This window comes from Cyanistes caeruleus, chromosome 2 (assembly GCF_971803275.1).
Source record: "Cyanistes caeruleus chromosome 2, bCyaCae1.hap1.1, whole genome shotgun sequence".
NCBI lineage: Eukaryota > Metazoa > Chordata > Aves > Passeriformes > Paridae > Cyanistes > Cyanistes caeruleus.
Genome location: NC_141702.1, coordinates 112,476,962 through 112,497,180, shown reverse-complemented (window position 1 = coordinate 112,497,180; position 20,219 = coordinate 112,476,962). Strand labels below are relative to the sequence as shown.

Here is a 20,219-nt window from a genome sequence, read left to right as displayed (position 1 = left end):
GTTGGACCTCCAGTCCCCACTCCCACGGGATACAGGTGCCCATGGGGCCATAAAACTGCTAACATGGTACAGATGTCCCCAAAGCCTTGTGTCACCTCCAGCCTCTCTTAACGCTAATGAGGAAATCCCTGCAAGTTCGTGTCACCTCCAGCCTCACCTAATGCTCATGTTAAGCAGCCAAACCAAGATTTAGGGCTTAGATTACCACCTGAAAGGACCAGGAATGGAATGGATACACTAACATCAAGGAAATTTTTTTTTTTTTGTTAAAACCCATCATTTCAGCTGCATTGAGTTCTGCTGAACCAGTGTGAGCTTGAGCTGTGGGCACCTGTGTCAGGCCAGGAGCATGGAGTGGGGAAATGTGGGCTCACCCTGAGTGACTCTCATGTGGGGTGTGAAAACCTGAGCATGTCCCCAGACTCCTCTCTTTTGTCTGTTTTGAGTGATCTTTAGATGAACAGACCCCCAGGTCTGGCCTCTAGGAGGGCCATCTCAGATGCCAATAATAAGGACAACAAAAAGCTGAGAATTTCACAGGGGATAAATTTAAAATACAAGTTAAAAACCGGGCCATTTCAGAGCAGTGGTTAAGGTCCTCCATCATCAAATGGTGTCACAAGAGCATTCTGGGCAATTACTGACAATTTTTAAGAGAGTATTTTTCTTTCCCTGTAATCTTACATAATGCCTTTCATATGTAATACCTTGAGCATATGCAGTATGCAAAACACTCTACCAACTGTATACAGACAGAAATCATTTCACCATTAAGCACAGCCATGGCCAGGGCTGCAGAATGGTGACCAGATGGTCTGAGCAAAGCACAGGCTGCAAGACTAAAGAGCTGGGGAAAAAAAATTTAGCTGGGGCAAGCCCAGGCTCTTATGAAAAGCACCATGTGGTTTTTAATGTGCATGGAGTGAAGACAGGACCTCTGATTTTAAGATACTACCCCCCAAGATGTAAATTATCCAGAAAGGCATCCTTCATGCCATGAAGTTTCAGCCCATCACTCACGTATATTATTTCAGTGCTCACAAGTTATATAGGGCATATTATAAATCTCCAATTATCTCTGGCATGTGCACAGTTGACTTTTATTTTTGATGATGTTAATTTTTAATTTTTTTTTTTTTCCTAAGGGTGTCACTAAGGACATGGGGAAACAATTTAGGAGATTAAAAAAAAAAAAAAAAAAAACCAAAAGAAAAAAAAAAGAGGAAAGATTTGAGCCAAATGCTTTCTTACAGGAAACATTTATTTGCACTTGAGTGTCTCATTTAACAAAGTCCCCCCATATTTTCCCACAACAGACAGGAACTTGTCTGCATTAGCATTTTAAGAAATGAATCCTAAAGACCAGCAAGTGTCAATATGCTGTCACAAGTGGGATTGATGGCTCTTAACAGAGCTCTTCTCACATGAGTGCAAATGACTGTCTTTCAGTTCATCACAGACATTTTGGTCAACACAAACTTTTCGTATGTTCACAAGGCCTTTAAAACCCTTACAAAAGCAAAACGGAGGGGCTGGTCCTGTCCTACCACAATTAGTGGCAAAACTTCTCTTTGCTTGATGGAAAGAAAATGAGAGCCTAATTACCAGCAAATGAAATATTGTCATTTTCTGCAACCTGATCTTACAGATCACATCACAAATAGAGAGCTTAAAAGGTGAGCTAGAGGGAATTTATAGAGAACAACAAATTTAAAAAATTATTTAGACACTCTACGTGATCTTGACTGGATGAGTGCTGGGTAAAAAGAACTGGGTTTGATCTGAATATTTAGCACTGCAAACATCTGCTAGCCTTATTACAAAATTGCACTTTGGTTGTCGTAATTAACAACCACACGATGCTGTTCTACACGTGATATTCACAGAATCAGAAAAAGATGGGATAGTGGAAGCACTCAATTAATGTAATTTCTGGATGTTATGTACTACTAGTGTGTGACTCTCTTAGCTTCCCCCTTCCCTCCTGACACTGAGGGATTCCGTTTTCTTTTTTCTTTTTTTTTTCTTTTTTTTTTAATAAGAAAGATATTTTAACCAAAGTGACAGCTTAGATACAGATTTTCTTTTAGTGCAGATTGCCACTGGTAATGTCACCAGCTTGAACATGAGTAGTGCTGCCTCATGATGACTGAAGGAAATCTGAAAGCCTCTCCCAGTCTCAAGCTTAGGAAGACAAATCCAGACACGCAACAAAGATGAGAACAACAGAGTTCAACTAATAGTGTAAAGCTGCAAGGTTCAGTGTAACACTGGCTGTGCCCATGGAACAGAAGTCTCCTGGATTAAAGTCACAGGCAGTAACTTAATTCAGATAATTAACCGTCCATAAACCACCCAACAAGAACATGTACAAAGTCAATGGCAGAGTTCAGGGGTACTGTAGCCTGCCAGAGGTGGGGGAGAAAAAGAGGTTGAAGAAGAAAAAAAAAAAAAAAAAAGAAATTTTTTGGTTTCAAATATGTTCCTGTCAGGACAGGGTAAACTCAGGAGTGCCAGACATCTTTTGTGAAAAACAAAGTGACAAGAAAGACCTACCAATACCGTCTCCCAACACTCCTCTCCTGCAACCACGCTTAACAAATCAACCTTTTCAGACCAAAAATACTACAGTCCAGAGAAACTTCTGACAGCTATTTGGTTTTGGACACCCCTTCTCCCAAGACATCAGCACCTTTGCAGCTGAACCAGCCATGAAAAAGAGGAGCTCACAAGACACCAATGCATTGGTTTTTCATCATGGATGCGCTAGACCTTCTCCTCTTCCCCACTGTTGGATTCCCAGGTGCCATTTCCACCAGCACTGGAGACCTTTTGGCAGCAGATCCAACTTGTCCCCAGCTCCTCCAGCAGAGCAGCCCGCTTTCAGCCCCTCCAGCCCCAGGGAAGGACTGGATCCTGGGGCAAGCAGAGGGTTGGCAATAAAGGGAGGGGTTTGTTGTCCAGATGTTTCACTCCATGGCTGGCAAGTGCACTAATGATGTGTGGACTTCCATTGATCCAGCTCCCAGACAAGGCATCTAAGCTGTGGAGAGCACAGAGAGCTCACTTGTCAGATTTGGCTTGGCTTGGAGTTAGTCACTGATGTCAAGCCTAACATTACCACCAGTTTTCCTGCTTTCCTTGGTGGTAAGGTATTCACATCCTTTCCTCTTCATATTCATTCCTTGCTTTCACTTCTCCTTTTCTTCCTTTCTCTTTCCTTCTGCTTTCTTATTTCACCCTTTCCCAATTTCTCTTTTTCCCTCCTCTCATACTCTTTCCTCTTCCACCTTCTCATGACCACTTTCTTTTTGCCAAGTCAAAAAGCTAATGCAAAAATCTGACAGAAAAACCAAACAGGTGAGCTATTTAGATTGATCTCAAAAAGACAGCACCTCTGGATAGAGAAGTCACATCTCTGAATTCCAAATTTTTCCAAGTGGGAGATAATTTGGGGGAAGTATCCCTGTATGACGCTCTTGCTCTTACATTCCTTCCAGATGTTGTGGGTCCCCGTAGCAGATGAGACACTGGGTTAGATTTTAAGTTTTGAACCCGTATGGCTTTTCTTATGTTCTTTTTTGAACCTAGGAATCAGATATTAGCCTCTTTATAGTGGGAAAGCTCTCTGTAGTGAACCATATGAAATTGAGATGAGTGTTGTCCCTGAGGAATCATCCACACCATCTGTTGGAGAGAGGATTATGTTTCCTTAAACCCAACCTTTACAGATGTGTCTCCTACAGTGGTGATTCCACATAGTTACTGAATATTCTGCTCCAGTGCTTAACTGTTTTTGGTATGAGGAAGTTCTGTAATATCTCATCTAAATCTCCTTTACTGCATATTAAGCTGATTATTTCTAATCCTTCCCTTAAAAGATATGGGCAAAAATCTCATTGCCCTCTTTCTACTAACCTTGCAGAGAGCAGAAGACTGTCAGCACTCTCTTGCTATCTTAAAAGAATCACATACTATCAACTTGTATATTGGTAATTTCATCTCAATATTGTAGAAAACTTAAGTCTTCTTCTCTCCAGAGCAAGCTGTGCTGTTTCTGCCTCTGCGAGAGGCAATAGGGCAGGCTCTGAATTGTCTGAGAGAAAATAGCAGAGTCCATAAAGCAGGCAGGGTGCCCAGAGAAGATTTATGGCCAAGGCACTCAGGAGCTGTGTTGTCTGAGTGTTTCTCTTGGAAAGCTCTGCTCTTGGGGGCACAGCCAGCCCTTACCCCTGCCCCACTGGCAGCAGGGCTGCGGCATCGCTGCCGCTCCTCCGGCAGGGAAGGGATGGGTAATTAGCCTTTTTCAGGAGGAGTGCTGGAGACCACTAGAGGCAGAAGGGAAAGCAAACATTAAATAAAATCCAGGCAAGAGGGTAATATTTCCATCATCAAAGCTGACATACTGCACTGTGAATCCTTTGAGCAGCAGAAACCTGATGTGCAAACCACTCTGAAAGAGAAATCTTTGTATGAGCCTTTCTCCTAGGATAATTTTAGACTTTGTCACTTCTTTTCACGAGGACAATTTTAAATATGGAATTTTTAACAGACATCCAAGGCCATTAGGTCATGGAATATGACTTCTTCTGAAACAGAGGCCAATGAATTTCACCTACATACCTCTACAAACATATTTGCAGGGAAAAGTTTGTTCACAAGTGGGAGTTTCTATAGCAAAAACGATGTGCTTGGGAGGACAGGCAGCACACCAGGCAACCCAACTCCTGGAACTGCTGGACTCTGACACCAATAGAAGAGTGCTCAGAAAACTCTGTCCTTCCCACCCTATCTCACTGGTACTATTCCTCCAGGACAAAGCCACCAGTACTCACTTCTCCAAGCTAGACCTGGGCAGACCCCTCTGGGACCTTCCAACAAACAGAACCTCCTCAGACCTGGTACCTAGTGTTGCTGGATGGGCACTGGAGCATATTTTCTGGTTTTGCACAGAGGTGGGGAGGACTTTGCTACAAAGGAAAGAAGACAAGAACAGGGGAAGAACACTAATAAGGCTGACACATCCCTTTGATAAATTTATTAAAAATCTCTGCTTTTTCCCTCTCCTAAACATGGATTGAAATGCTTGGCTTTATTTTTCTCATGAAAACCCACACTAAGATATTTAGTCCGAGAGAAAACAGAATGAGAGAAACAAACAGGAGACCCTGAATGTATTTTGGATGCTCCAGAATATTTGGATTTGACTAGTTTTCTCTCTTCTTTACAATTAATCTTCCTGTGCCTTTTTTGTTCAACCTTCCAAGAAAACAGCATAGGAATTGCTACAGCTCTAGTGCTGCTGTTTAGGAAGGAGATGCCAATTTAAGAGCTGATTTTCTTTTATTAACTCCCTTTTTTAAAGGGCAATTCTTTTCCAAGGGTTTGGAAGTACTAGTGGGGCAATGGACAGTGATATCAGAGAGGCAGAGTATCTAAGCATAAGCACACAAGCAGTGGAAAGCTGCATATCCTTTCTATGCATTTCTGTGCCTTCCCACTTCTCTCCAGAGTTTCCTTGTTTCTGGTGAGAGAAGTCTCTCCCAGCTCTCCTCCTTCACCACACTTTTCCCCATCTCTCTTTCCCTTGTCTGAGACTCTCTTTGGAGACCATCAGTTTTGTGGCTCCTTTCTGAGATGCTTTGACTTTGACCATTGGTAGCACTGCCTGGGAAGCTAAAGGGGATCTGGGGGTGGAGTGGGAAAGAGGGGCTGATCTACACAGCTGTGCAGTCCATCCAGAAGATACTGTGTTGGTAACTCATCGCTGAAGTCTTTCAGTGAAAATCACTACAGAGTATCAAAGTGTAAACTCCTGCCAAGCATCAAAGAAACTTATTGGCCAAAGCAACACACATGAGCTTTTTTATGCTTGAATAGTGATGCTTCCAAAGGGCTAAATAAATGTTCAAGTATAATCACAGTTCATGCATGTGTTGATGGAAAAGAAGATATCACGGAAATCAAAACAAACCAGCAGAACAATAAAACCAACAAAACCCTCAGTTCTGCCTCCCTCCCCCGCATGGTTAAAATCTCTTCAAATCAAGAGAGACCGCATGGGCAGACAACTATGGGAGGCTTTACATTGATGTTTTCTTTCTTTGAAAAGGCTTTAAATGCTTTTCTCATGTTTTTACAAAAGCTTTTACATTTTCCAGGGGTTCTCTTTCTGTCTGAATGCCACCGCTAGCAAAGGAGAGGAAATTCTTCATGTCCTTTTGTTGGAATTACGTCAAGGGCTTCATGAGAAAATTCCACGTGCATGGAGCCCTGCATGAGCTCCTATAGATGGCAGGGAGGGAAAATCAATCCCAGCCGAGGAAACGAGCAGATGTTTCATTCATAGCTGTATCAACAAAGTTATATTAATCAATAATGAGATCCATTCTTTACCCCCGACAGCTGATTGCCTGGCTCAGCTGGGCAGAATCCAAGGGGATTCTGCCACTCGTGCAAGTGGGCATGAAACTGGTCCCAAAGTGGCAGCCATGCAAGCCAGGCATGCTTCCTACCAACCTGTGCTCATGAAAGGCATCCAGCCTCAACTTAGACATCCACAACTAGTTAGACTGGTAATTATTATTACATTTAGCATCAGTGCTGGTTCAAAGAGAGCTTACCATTAACCAGAACATGGTGCTTTGATGTCCATCCCCAACATGCTTTTTAAATGATTGTCAGGTTACTGGGGGCCGTGGCCTGCAGAAGACATTCCCCAGAAGTTGCATGGAGCCATCCAAAACTCCTCTTACATCTGAGCTGCAGTTGGTGAAAGCAGAGAGAGATGAGTGGAAAAAAAAAGTCAGTAGTTGGGAAGTGGAAGGAAGGGAAGGATTAAATGAAAAGTTCTGCCAGGATGTAGCCACGGGGAGCTAATTCACCATTAGCAGATCGAGTGAGGACTAAGTTTAAAGGGTCAAAGACTGGTAGACAGCTGGCACTCAGCTGGTGATGCTGCTGTGGGGTGTGCTGCTCCAGTGCTGGTCATAAACAACACCAGGATATGTTCTGGATTTTTTTTATTATTATTATTGTTTTTTGAAGTGACTTGTACAGGAAATTTTTCCTCATCACATGTGAAAGCTGTTCCAATTCCCTGAAGTAAGAGACTTGGCAAGTCAATTACAGGAAAAGTAGAATTGCTGAAGCATATGAACGAATTTTAACAACATGCAAGTGTAACTTTTATTGCCAACAGTAGATGCACATTGGAATTTGAGAGGGGGAAGAAACCGTGATGAAGTGGCAAAATGCAGTTGTTTTTCTTTATCTCCAGAGAATGCTGTGGTTTCATTTGCAAATGAATCATTTTGTTGTGATTTATTCACTTTGTAAATGGATCTGATTTATTGTCCCAGGGGATTTGAGATATTTTTTTTTAGTAAGGCAAGTTATCGAGCTGGCTTAAAACCAGAGGCAACATAATTGCACCAAAATGTTTGAAGAAGATCAAGTTAGGGTGTCACCTGCCAGAACATTTTGGCAACAAAACAGAATAAAATCCAAGAATACAAGAACATAAACAAAAAAGCAAACAACCCCCAAACCAACCGAGAGAGAGAGAGAGAGAGAGAGAGAGAGAATGTAAAAAACAAGAAAGAAAAAGAGAAAAAGAGGATTTAGACAAACCAAACACAGACCCACCGTTTGTCAAAAGAGCCTTTAAAAGAATACTCTCCCTTGGAGCACTCTGTTCCAGGGCACTATGTTATCAACTTTGACAGAGCAATTAAATTGTTTAATAATCAAACCTGGATCTCATTTATACGTCACATGAACATTGTAAAACAGAACGTATGGAAAGCGTGCTGTACAATAAGATGTGGTTTATTTCATATCACAAGTTTTCTGATAATTAGACAGTTCATATCACAGGAAAAAATGTTAACAGCTTCCAAAAAGACTATATACAGCCAGCAGATTTGCCAGCTTCAATAGTTTTCCTACTCTCCCAGTCTTTATTTTTTTTTTAACTTTCCATCCCACTGAGATTGTGGAAGTTGTTCCAAATCCACATCTCAAGACTTAGTGGAAAGATGCTCCAATTAATTCAGGAGCTCCTGTACCTGGCTGCAGAAGAGAGTTTTCTAAAGATCCAATGGTTGTACCTAAACCTACATACAGAATCTATCATTTTGGCAACAGTTTAAAACTAGAGGTGGGCCTGCTCCAGACATAAACAACTTTTCTCAGGAGCTTCCAGCATTTTTCCTCCCTTCTTATGCCTGTGGAAAATGAACTGAATACGGGGGGTTTCAGCATCACTTCCATAAGATGCAAAGGTTTGCTATCTATTCTCTGCCTGGGAAGTATTCCCTTCAAGATATCCACTACACCAGATGAAACCCCATGCAGCCAAACACAGCTCTACAAACCATTATCAGAAACATTTTTGTTATGAAGCAGCTTTCCTTCTCAGCACAGAGGAATGGACCAATGCTCAATTTTCTGCCACAGAAGAATTGATTTGGATAATGTGGCCACATCTTCTGGCAGGAGAGGTCTCAAAGTCTATTTTAGCAGCAAGTGCAACACCTCCCACTTAGAAAGTTAGTGTTCCTGCAGCAGGTTGGAAAGAGTTTACAATAGGCTTTGATGCCTTTGCTCAGCCACATTTCCTCTTCCAGGATTTGTTGGGAAGAGGGGGAGGGAGGAAAGAGAATAGGTTCCAAACCCTTTACTATCTCTTCTGAGCTTGTTGTCTTTTGTAAGCCACAAAGAACAGATTTTCTTTTGTAAATCCTCAGTAATTAAATGAGTACTTCACTGGCTATATTCTTCAATGGTCTTGTTTCCTAGGTTTTGCCTTTGACAGTCATATTTTGCAAAGGCTGCTGAGATGACTGGGCACCTTACCCTACTTAACGCTAAACCAATTGATGCCCGTGCACACTGCATGAAGGAGGAAAAGTTTCATTAATGGCACTTCATTAAAGAACTGTGCTGGAAAGCCCTAAATGTGACCGAACCAACCAAAATCCAGAGCGAGCTGTCTATTAGGAAAGCAACAAAGACAGTTTCGGAAACTGAACTCTGGCTCCACTGCAGCGGATTAGGAAGAGTGATGGGATTAGTGTTTAATGACCTGGGGCAAGAGACAAAGGGAATTTCGACAAAGAGGCTTAGATATGGAAGAATTAACACTCTCTATCCCAGCCATGCCTCTGATGACTTCCAGCATTCTTTCCTGGCTCTGCTGAAGTCTGGGGAGGGGGGGAAAAAAAAAAAAAAAGACTAGTGGGGCTTTAATATGTCCTTATCCTTTTCTTATCACAGTTCTTTCTCTTTTTAAAGAAAGAAAAGATCTTTTAATTTTTCTTAATCAGTGCAATAAGCAAAGTTGCTAAGGGCTCGTGCCTCAGCACGCTGCAGATAATCACATCCCTAGCCACACATTCATGAGTGATACTTGTGGTTGCTGCAGACCTCTCTCTTTCTATACATATTTTATACATCCCCATATTTATTTATACACATAAATACACCTATGCAGATAAAGCACATACTTTTAGAATTACTTAGCACAGAATTTGCCTGCAGTTGCATGGACTTGAGAAATACTCCTTGATTTGAGGTTGTCTTGCATAATGGGGAGCAGGGCGAAACAGGCAGTCATTTGCTCACAGAGTTAACCACAGGCTTTCCCAAAATGACATGTTTCATGGCAGGACATGCATCAATGATTGGTAGAGTCCAGGAGCCTGACTTTGCATACAGAAGGTGTAACTCCATTGAAGGAGCTCTTGATTAACCTTAGCATAAGGGGCAGAGAATGCAGACTAAGCAGGAATTGGTTAGCAGGGAAAATCTCTTAAAACTAAAAACAATTAATTAAAAAAGCCCAGTAACAAAGCTGATACCCTCAACTATGACACTGAGACATTAACATATTTGAGCCCTGAGAAGCACTCCAGTCTCTGACCCTTTGGGCACTAATGTCAAGGAGACACTGCTTAAATAAATACACTGCAAGCACCAAACGCCCATGAGAAATGAGCTTAGGGGGACCTCTCCTGAGGAGTAATGTGCTCCTGCTTTGCTCCAGGAGCCTTCTGAGCCTGCTGAGCCAAGGCAAGCACCTGCACTTCTCTGAACCAGGGCCCTTTGTACCTGCTGGTCTGTGTTTCACAGAGGGAGAATCATCCTACAACTGTGCAAAATTTTCCTGCACTGTAAACCAACTCAACACGTAGTTGTTTGGGGTTTTTTTTAATTTAATTTTTTTCCTCTAAACCAACCCAAAGTGCTCACAGAAAAGCTAGGTATTCATTTCACATGTTAGCCAATATGAAATGCTCCCAGAGCAGCTTTAGACTCCAAGGTATTATTTAACCAGTGTGGTTTAGTAGGACAATGGCAGCCCCCTGCCGTAATCCATTCAGGGGCAATACCATCAGTCAGTGTGAAATTAAATACATTACAGGGTAAGAGCTTAATGCGTTTTATAGGCAGTTGTTCATCCACATCAAACTTTAGCTTTTAAAATCCTAACATTTGATCCCACAACAGGAACCATGGCTCGAGAATGAGATTGGCACATTTGCACTGCCAGCAGGGCAGGAAAAGCAGAGCATAGTATTTAGTGGGAAATGCAATTGCCTGAGAGGGGAAAATGCTCGGATGGAGAGAGCTCTGCAGAGTCACATAGCTTGTAGTACATACACAGGACTGGAAAGAATAAACACAAACCCAGCTCTGTCTGGCTGTGGGTCAATAGAATCAGTATTTCCTACCACTGTGTAAATGGGTTTCACTTATATAACAACAACAACAATAATAACTACAAGAGGGTGTTGTTTGTTTTTTTTTTTATTCATCCATACAGATTCTAGTTCTGAAAACATACACAGGTATGGAAAGATGGTGAATACAAACCCAGAGCTGGATGTCTATGGGTTATTAGAATCAATGTTTCCTACTATGGTGCATGTTGGTTTCACTTATATACCTATATATATTACAAAAATAATAATAGGGGCTTCTTTCAATTCATGCACACAAGTTTTGGTTCCATCCACTGTTATAAGTACAATCCTTAAGTCCCCATGGATTTTGGAGGCACTGCTTGCTGAGGTATTCCCACATTGGAGCCCACAGTCCCATAGCTTTTTGCTGGCTAAATGCTCTTTCTTGACCCAGCTGCCAGAACTTGCAGGGAAGTTGTGCCCATCCATGCTCTAAAACCCAGATGCTCTGGCTTCCCCTCGCCACAGAAACATCCTAACTTGTGAAAATAGTTTGCAGGAGAGAGGTACAGAAAACACCAAACAGAGGGCCCTGTTATATTCTGCTCTCGGTTACACTTGTTTAATGCGGGAGTAAATTCCATTTGTTTCAGCCGAGTTACTCCGGATATAAATAGGGGTAAGTGAGATCAGAACTAGGTCCTCAGAGAGCCCTCTGCCTTCTGTGATGCTGCCTCTTAAAATGAAGCCCTGATAAGACCCAGTGGTAAAAAAATTATTATATAAAATATCTTCAGAGATATCTGTTGCCCAAAATGGCTTTTAACTGTTGAAAGAACATCAAACATTTAAAAATGCATAATCTGCTCTCAGCACCGGCACACAGTGCCAGGAATATTCGTCAGCCTTATGTTTTTGGATCATATGTCACAGCGGATTATCTGACACTCCATGAACATTGCCTGCTTCCTCCAGTTGCGGCTACAAAACTTGTTCTCAGGCATGTCACTGGATGCTACAAGCACCATGAAGTGGACTCTGCCTTCACTGAAAGGTTATTTATTGTATCTCCCCAGCCAACAAGCAAAATTACCCCTTGTATCCTGATAACATTTTTCCCCTTTCAGCAGAAAGAACCAGGAGCAACTTTGATGGGTTTTCCTTAGTGATGGACATTTGGATAAACCTTTAAAATGTTCCAGGGCTCCAGATGCCATTGATCCTGTGGTGTGAGCCGAGAGTCATAAGCTCCACACCTAAAGAAAGGCTTTATTGCCTAGGGTGAGTAGGTGGGGAACTCTTTAGGCTCCAAGGGGGACAGCGAAGCCACAGGCAAGCACTGCAGCTGACTCTGAAAACAATGGGTGAAGGGGAAAATAACGCAAGGATTCAGGGATATCAAAAGAAGAATTGAATTTATTTGCCAACCCATATTGCCTAGTTGAACGTTGACAAGAATGAGAAGCCTGGGATCCTCCTTTGCAAAATATTTCATCTAGTCAGAAATATTTTAATTCACAAGAAAAATGTCCTATTTATTTTTAGTATCCCCTCCTGATGCCAAGATTAGTCTTTTAAAACATACTTCTATGGTCTCTATCCCTCCTTTCAACTGTGCATGATGTGCTTTGCTGGGAACCATGAGGAAGGGCCAAGAGGAGGAAAACCTCTCCTCGACACAGCCACATGCCCCTTCTCCTGCATGATTCCTCCTCTCTTTCCTGCCCTTCACTCTGCACACTCATTAAACCACCTAAGGCTCAGTCCATTCCCAGCCTCAAATCTCTGGAGGCATGGGAAACTCATACATCCCATCTGTTCATCCTGAAGACACCCTGACACCCAACAGCAACTTCCACACATACCTTGCGCTCCTCATCAATGCCCTGGGCAGCTCAGACCCAAAGGTTTTGAATTTCCTTCATTTCTCCCTATTTCCTTCCCTGAACTGGGAAACTGCCAGGTTAAAGTTGCCCTTGCTTACAGTCTGCCCTATGTTCTCAAAGATGATGCCCCACAACACAATGGCAATTGCAGCTTGTGGAAAGCTCCTGGGAAGGCAGGAGAAAACCAGGACATGGAAAGCACTACTGCAAGGGTACCCAAACCTCCCAATCCTGTGAATCACTTACCCTGCTGCCAAGAAAAGCCAAAGGGAATGGCTGCTCCTTGAATGGCCAACCAAATCCAGTTGTACTTTTTGGGTCATGGGCTAAACAGCAGGGCAGGGTGGCTCAGAGATTTCATAGGGGCACCTCCAGCCCCCACAGCAGGATTGGCTCTCCCAGCAGCTCTTGGGCAAGCCCAACTCCAGCTGAGACACAGGTCTGGCAAAAGCTTAAGAGCCAACCACCTTGGCCAACCCTACTTTGCCTCATGGCACTGAGGGAGCCATGTCCTGACCCTATATGCCCATTTTCCATGGTAACCTCTTAAATTTTCTTCCTTTAAAGTACGTTTTTACAACCACCAAGAAGTCCAGGTCTGGTGTCTGGAATCCCAGCAGGTGGGATCAGCACTGTCCACCCATCATTAGCAGAACCAGAGGCTCAGAGGCACTAGTTGTCAATACTCTGGAAGTGCAACTTGTTTGCAATTTTTTTCAGTGAAATGTGATAATTAAAAATTAAAAATAAAAATAAATCTGAAAGAACAACTAATATATTTTAAAGGCAAACACATATTGTTTTTCTCTGCAAGCAGGAAAACAAAGCTCCTGCAAACTTATTTGATAACAAAACCTTCAAATATGGAACCTACTGGGAAGGAAAGAGCCACCAAAAATTAATTGTCAGTTTTATCTCCAGCTCTACCACACTTTTGTCTCTAATATCTGAAATGCCTGATCATCCAGCAGAATTTCTGATGTGAGAGAAACCTGAAAGAGCCAGTCAAAGCCGGGTCTTTTTCCACCTGCAGGTTCCAACACTGAGAAATTCCTGGGAGGAGGGAAATGGCCTCAGGCTCTCACACCAATTCTCCCACCTCCCACCCCAAATTGCCATCCCACCCTTAACCTTGCCCCCTCAGCATTTCTGGGTGGGTCCTGAAAACATACACATACTTCTCTTTGCCACTCCTTGTCTCAGCTGAAACCTGCAGCTGTCTCACCCCAACCATGACCTCACCCCAACACACAGGTGCACCTCAGGGCTTTTTTGGGAAAAACCTATATTTCTCACAAAACAGGTGTCTGTGCCTGCAGAAGGGTAAGTGGAAAAGTACAATGGAGTGATCTGGGTTTTCCAGACCCGACACCATCATTTTTTCCCCACAGTTTTACTTGCTGATATCCTGACAACATCTTTTCAATGAATAGGACTATTCAGAGCTCTTCGGTAACTGCTTTCAAGTTACCAGAAAACAAGTCCTCTCCAGTCCCAAGCCACCCTCAAGCCCAATAAGTTTCAGTACTTTTGGGTTTGGATGGAAGCCTCAAAGCATAATCCAGAGAGCCAGAAACAAGAAGACAAATAAAAGAAACCAAACATTTTTATCACTGTGGTTCTGGGGACTGTGGCTCCTGATTTTAGACCCCAATGCATAATATACCTTACATACACTTTACCCTGGGGCTGTGTCAGCAGCACAAGTTTCCTGCCTGACTTGGTGCAGAGGAGACCAGACTCACATCTATTAAGCAAAGAAATAACAAAATTATTCTGGCTTTCCAGTGGTGAAACTGAGAAGGTGATGCAGCCCTGAATTAAACCTGGCTAAAATCCACAAAACTTGGTTTTCTCAGACATAGAGAACAGAAGTGGTGACATGACCCCCCTCCCCCCATGTGCTTTGTCTCCTTAAAAAACACCAAAAAAACACCAAAAACACCAATCCCCAACATCAAAAATCAAACAAATGAAAACAAAACAAAAAAAAACCCTAAAAAACAACAAAAAAAAAGAAAAGGAAGCAAAATAAAAGAAATCCCAATCCCCCAAAATCCCAAAACACCCAAAACAAACCAAACAAACAAAAGAGAGAGAAATCCTTTGTGGTTTCTCCATCAACAAGTAGTAGTGGAAAGCTGACCTGCTTTCAAGATGTTTCTGGCAAAATTTTTGGCATCTTCTTAAACCTGGAAATCCCAGCTATGGGGCTTAACTATTTGTTGTCCAGAAAAAACTCACACCTCTGAAATTTCTTCTGTCATTCACTTCTTTCTAGTCAAAGAAGTATCTGATTGCACCAAACTGAAACAAAGTTCATAACCTGTCTCCATGACTGTCCTGTCTGGATAAGTTCTTTACATGAGGCTGCTTTCAAAAAAAGGATAATATACCAGTGGGCTAGTGTATTGGACTGGTAAAAAAAAAAAGAATAATTTAACAATAAAGGTGGGGGATTTATGTCTATAAGAACCATAAGGATACATAATTCAGTAAAAATAAAAACTGAAATGCTCCCCACTATCCCTGAAAACACAGGAGTTTCAATGTGTAAATATCTTCAGCTTTCCCACAGTCCCCAGAGGAAGAATACTGTTCTCTGGGGAAGACTGAAAGATCCAAGGCCAAATAAATGATGTTAAAACCTCTCAATAAAAAAAATAAGCACTGATTGTCCTTTATGGAGCCCTTTAGAAAACTTCAGCTACATTTAAACATCTCCTCCTCATCCCCTCCATGTTTCCCCCACTTATTTCAGCGAACAGATGCTCAATCTCCCCGCAGCTGCCTGAAATGCCAAATAGGGTTCCCTCTTCCTAGAAATGCTTATCTGCAGAGAACAAAGCATCATTTGGTGATGCCTTGAGGTGCTCTCTTAAGCAAGAAATCACCAAATACCAGTGGCTTTCCTGGATCTGGGCATTACCCTCTGATACTGCTCCTATTTTTCCCTGCCATAAAATGTTTGTTGGCAAGAGCGAGCACCTACAATTGCGTGGAAGACAGACTCATGCACCATGAGAAAGGTTTTTTCCCACCCACCCCCCCCTTTATGAATTACTGTCTTTGATCCATTTTTCATATGTTTCCCCATGCAAGTGCACAAAGACAAATATTCATTGTAATATTTATGAACGCAGCCTGATAGTTACTATGGTTTCTAAGAAAACAGGAAAAATGGATACAAAACTGGATGCGCTTCACGTCAGGCAGCCATAGGTATGGCACATGTTATAAATTCTGCTCAAACTGACTCACTTCTTTCGATGAGGTAAGTGTTGACATTAGACAATTTGGTGGGGAGCATTTATTTCTGCATTTATTAAAATGTCAGTAACAGCAGGAGTAACACCTCCTAAAAGGCTTGCAGGTGCTTGTCTTCAAAAATGCAACATTTGAAGAGGATGAAAAGGCACAAACTACATTTAAAATGATTCACCAGTGGCTGGAAGAGAATAGATGTATTTGGCTGTTTAATTAATGCATGTGATGCATAATTGACATTGCTCAAATCCAGGGGACTGCCCAAACTGCTAAATTTCAGCATGTCCAATATGCTCTGCAGAAGATAAGGATTTGTGCAGATCAAAATGTGTTGCCAAAACAAAACATTTAATTTATTCAAGGGACATGCTTTTAACATACCCAAATGCAGGTGAGCACTACCTCCGAAATGCAAAGTACTCAAAGGAAGAGGAAAGGAGTGAAAAATGTATCAGTAAAAATGCATTAGATATGTAAAAATAGCTCTGCAGGGGTCAGGGCATTAAGCAGTGGAGGCAATGTCTAGTGGCTACAGAAGAAGCCCTGGGCTCAGGCTGGTACCACAGCAAGATGTTTTCACTCTGTCTCTCTGAAAACCTTTCAGGAGGCTACATGCATCCCTCTCTGCTCCGTTCTCCAAAGAAATTAGCAAGGCCGGAATAAGACGTTGGCTTGTTCACATCAGAAGGAAATATAAACTGAGGTCAAGGAAACCACAACATCTGGAACGTGAGAAAAGGATTTACTGTTAAGGGCTTAACGAACTCTGAAAATAAAGTTCTCAACTTTGCTAATTTGTTTGGCCTTCGAAGAGGAATAAAACATAAAGCTGGAGGAAGGTTTTATGGCTCCCCCAAAGAAATGAGAACTACATCTGTGCTAAAATTAGCAAAACCCAATGACAGTAGGGAGTGTGTCACTATTATTTAGCCGACGCTAGGAAAAAAGGCTACATTGTAACTGCTGGCTGTTTATGTGCAAATTATTGTGGGGAAAAGAGGAATTATGGGCTCTGAGGCTTTGCAGCTGAGGGAAAGACAGTATTCCTAAGCTGGTGGGGGGTGGGGCTGGGTGGGGATAGGCAGGTTCCTGCAGGTAGGAAGGATATGCCTAATGCCAATCACTCAGTATTGGACGGATGGAAGGATGCATCTGTCCTCTCATTTTAGTTTGAATTAGGAATGTGTACGACTATTGCACTTTGATTCAAACCGTGAGCTCTTTTCATGGTGTGCAAAGCAGAGACCCATTCAGATGAAACGAAGGCTGGAAGATATACATTTAATGCATTCCAGGCACCACACCAGGCACTCAGCCCATGGGAACCAGATGAGAGCTAATCCCAGGGAAACCCTTCCGCAGTGCACGCGCAGGGAAGGTGGCAGATCCTCAGCACTGGCTGTCCTGCTCTGTACATTCATTGTGACTTTGCTGCCCTGTTTGTGCTAAACAGTAGGAAAGTGTGGCCATTTGAGAAGCTGCCCTGGTCTATTTCTTGGGCTGTTTCTGTGGAGCATCTCATACCTTCAGGCATCAGTTCTTTCCTTCATTCCCTCAAAGAACTGCATTTAGTCCCCAGTGAGGCCAGGGATGAGAAGCTGCATGAGGACACAGGTACAGATTGTTCCCAGGGAGCTTTTACTGCAGTGATGTGTCCAACAAACAAGAAGCAAAAAAACCTTTTGAGATTTTACAGCTCACTCCCACAGAGTAGTGAATGTGCTTGTCTGGCAACTGTCAACACAAAGAGCGAAATCTTCTCTTGCAAAAATGCCACAGATTTGATCCCAAGTCTCCTCACTGTGCTAATCAGATCCAATTCTAGTGTTTGGTCCCCAGGATCAGGATCTAATTAGGACTGACACGTGCTTCCCTGCTTGTAGCAAGGGGCCATCTTCTGCCAAATAATTGGAATTGTAATAACTATAGTGGTCCAGGCCAGGAGGCTAGTGGAAGGAGAGCATATGGAGCAGCAACCAGGTGATTTCCCCAACACAATACTTTGACATGGTTTTGGTGGCATTTATGATGCCTTTACCCTCAACCATCGATACAGCTGAGGTTTGTTCACCAAACAGATCTACAGGCTGCAAATTGGCTTTAAAAAGGGGAGTTGATACATAGCACAACATAGCTCTCATTCTGGTCCTACCTGGGATATCCTGGTTTTTCTATAAGTATCAAGTGCCTTTAGGCCTGGGCTACTTTTGGTTGAGCAGTGGAAGACATTCCTGAGCAAGGAGAAACATGAGGTGTACCTTGAAGGATTTTCACCAAAATCATGGTTTTGCAGACTGGAGTGAGCAGCAATGGGACAATAACAGTGTTTGGAGCAGTACTCTTCAGCAAAGAGAGTGCCTCTGCCCTTCACATACACGTTTGCATCACTGATGTCAGCTCAGCCATTCAAAGCTGTACATTTGTGTAGACACCTTCCCGCCCATGCTTGTGTGTACATGTGCTCAGCTTATGGTGGGACAGAATGCTCTGCTCTCCCTCTGGGAAGTCACAGAAGGAATTGCCTTCGTGAGGCAGTGGACACTGATTTCCCCACTCTCTCAGTTTGTTTCTGCCCTTCAAGCGTGATGCACTAAGCAAAAACCCCAACATGACTTTTCAGTCCTTTTCTCCATCAGAAAAGCAAACATTTCTCTGTACCTCCACTGTGTTTTGAGCTTTCTCGCTGCATGGGAAATACATAACAAAGTAAAAGCACTAAACTAGAATATAAATATTACAGTTTTGTGTTCTTTGTGGTGCTCAATGGAGGTACTGGTGGGGTGCAGGTATCCTCACTATAACCACCACAGATGGCAGTAAATGCCCTTTATCTCCTGCTCAAAAGGTACAATCTCATAAAACCACGACAGGGACCCTTATTTCTCTTTCCCAAATCACAAACCTAGTTACACAACCTCCTTCCTGCAAGGATTTCTACAGACATTTCCAATATTAGCAATTTATGTCTCAGGGCACCCCTGGGGACAAGCATTTTTTTCTGCTGTCTGAAGGACAAAACCTCAGAAATCCCATGTGCCCAGGGCAGACACCAAAAACCTACATAAGGTTTTTAAGAAATAAATAAGGCTCATAAGGAATGAGCTTGAACCTCCAGGCAGACAAATTGGTCCAGGTTTTCATGCCCATATGCAGCATGGTGCAAAACAAGGACATCATGTCAGGAGCCCACCCAGCCACCAGAGAGTTCCAGCAGGGGAGACACAAACCCACAAGAAATCAGCAGCTGTTTCTGTAACTGGCCACACTGAGCCATAACGTCACCTCAAAGAGAAGCATGGGGTGTGGGTTTCACTTCCTTCACTGAGGCTTCTGCCATGGAAAGGACTCGGGCAACAGCTGATGGGGACAGCTGGTGGGTGACATGTGGGATGGGGACAGGATTGGGACAAGGCAGCCTCAGCTACAGGGAACATCAAAAGCAGTTTGGCTCAGACCAACCCTAGAACTCACCTACGACATTGGGTATAGAGGCAGGCTTCCCTCCTTTCTGCAAGTATTAATTTCAAAATAATGATTTCCTCAAGAAAGAACGTTAATTCTTCAAGATAACAGTACACCCACATCTGTTTGCAACTAAATATTTCAGAGCGACTTTGGGGAAGAAGGAAAATCCCCACCACCCAAACTTACATGAGTTAAAAGACAACAATTTGCAAATACATACTCATAAAATATTGTGTAGAGAAGATTGATTGAAGTGCATCCTATTTGTGATACCAAGTTTACTCAGAGCACTACTAATCTTGAAGCGATTCTCTTTTGCTCCTGCACTGATGGGGCATTGGGCTGAACACAAGCAGGTTCCCCACCCTCCCCTCTCCTCCCCACTTAGGAAAAATGGCAAAAATTGACCATTAGCTGGGGATTAGCTCATGCATTAAATAATGTTGTAAAATACTTTTATGGCGCTACTTCTAGTGGTTTTAAAAATTTCTATTCAGAACATCGAAAGCTCAGGGTAAAAGATATATATACACTTTTTTTTTTTGTAACAGGAGTATAATCTTCAAACTGAAGATTACAATTGATTGTAAAAAGGCAGAGCATTGACCTTTAAAGTGAAATTGTTCTTCCCTACCAAATTCAAAATATCGTAAGTGTAATCAACTCATAATAATTGCCTAATCCTTACTATTTTGCTTTTAGAATATTTTTTTAGGCTTGGGTTACTAAAATTTCAAATAGAATGGAGTCTGCTGTCATGGCTTTTTATCCAAATGACTCGTAGTCTCTTGTAAACAGTTCTGTGATCTGATTTCCATTGGGACATGAGTTGTAAAAGGCCAGGGATTTGCGATGGATTTACACGTATACTGTTTCAGTTAAGTTACCAAGGTCGACTTAACAGCCCTTTTCC

General features: G+C 42.5%; 1 long non-coding RNA gene across 1 annotated transcript in view; it reads right to left on the bottom strand.

Moving 5' to 3' along the window:
* Nucleotides 1-3,224: 3,224 nt before the first annotated feature.
* LOC111926686 (uncharacterized) overlaps nucleotides 3,225-20,219 on the bottom strand; it is a 306,644-nt gene continuing 289,649 nt past the window's right edge. The window contains exons 12-13 of the long non-coding RNA XR_002863124.2: nucleotides 6,624-6,762; nucleotides 3,225-6,349 (exon numbers count right to left, since the gene is read on the bottom strand). This is a non-coding gene — a long non-coding RNA (uncharacterized LOC111926686). The remainder of the gene's footprint in view (nucleotides 6,350-6,623; nucleotides 6,763-20,219) is intronic.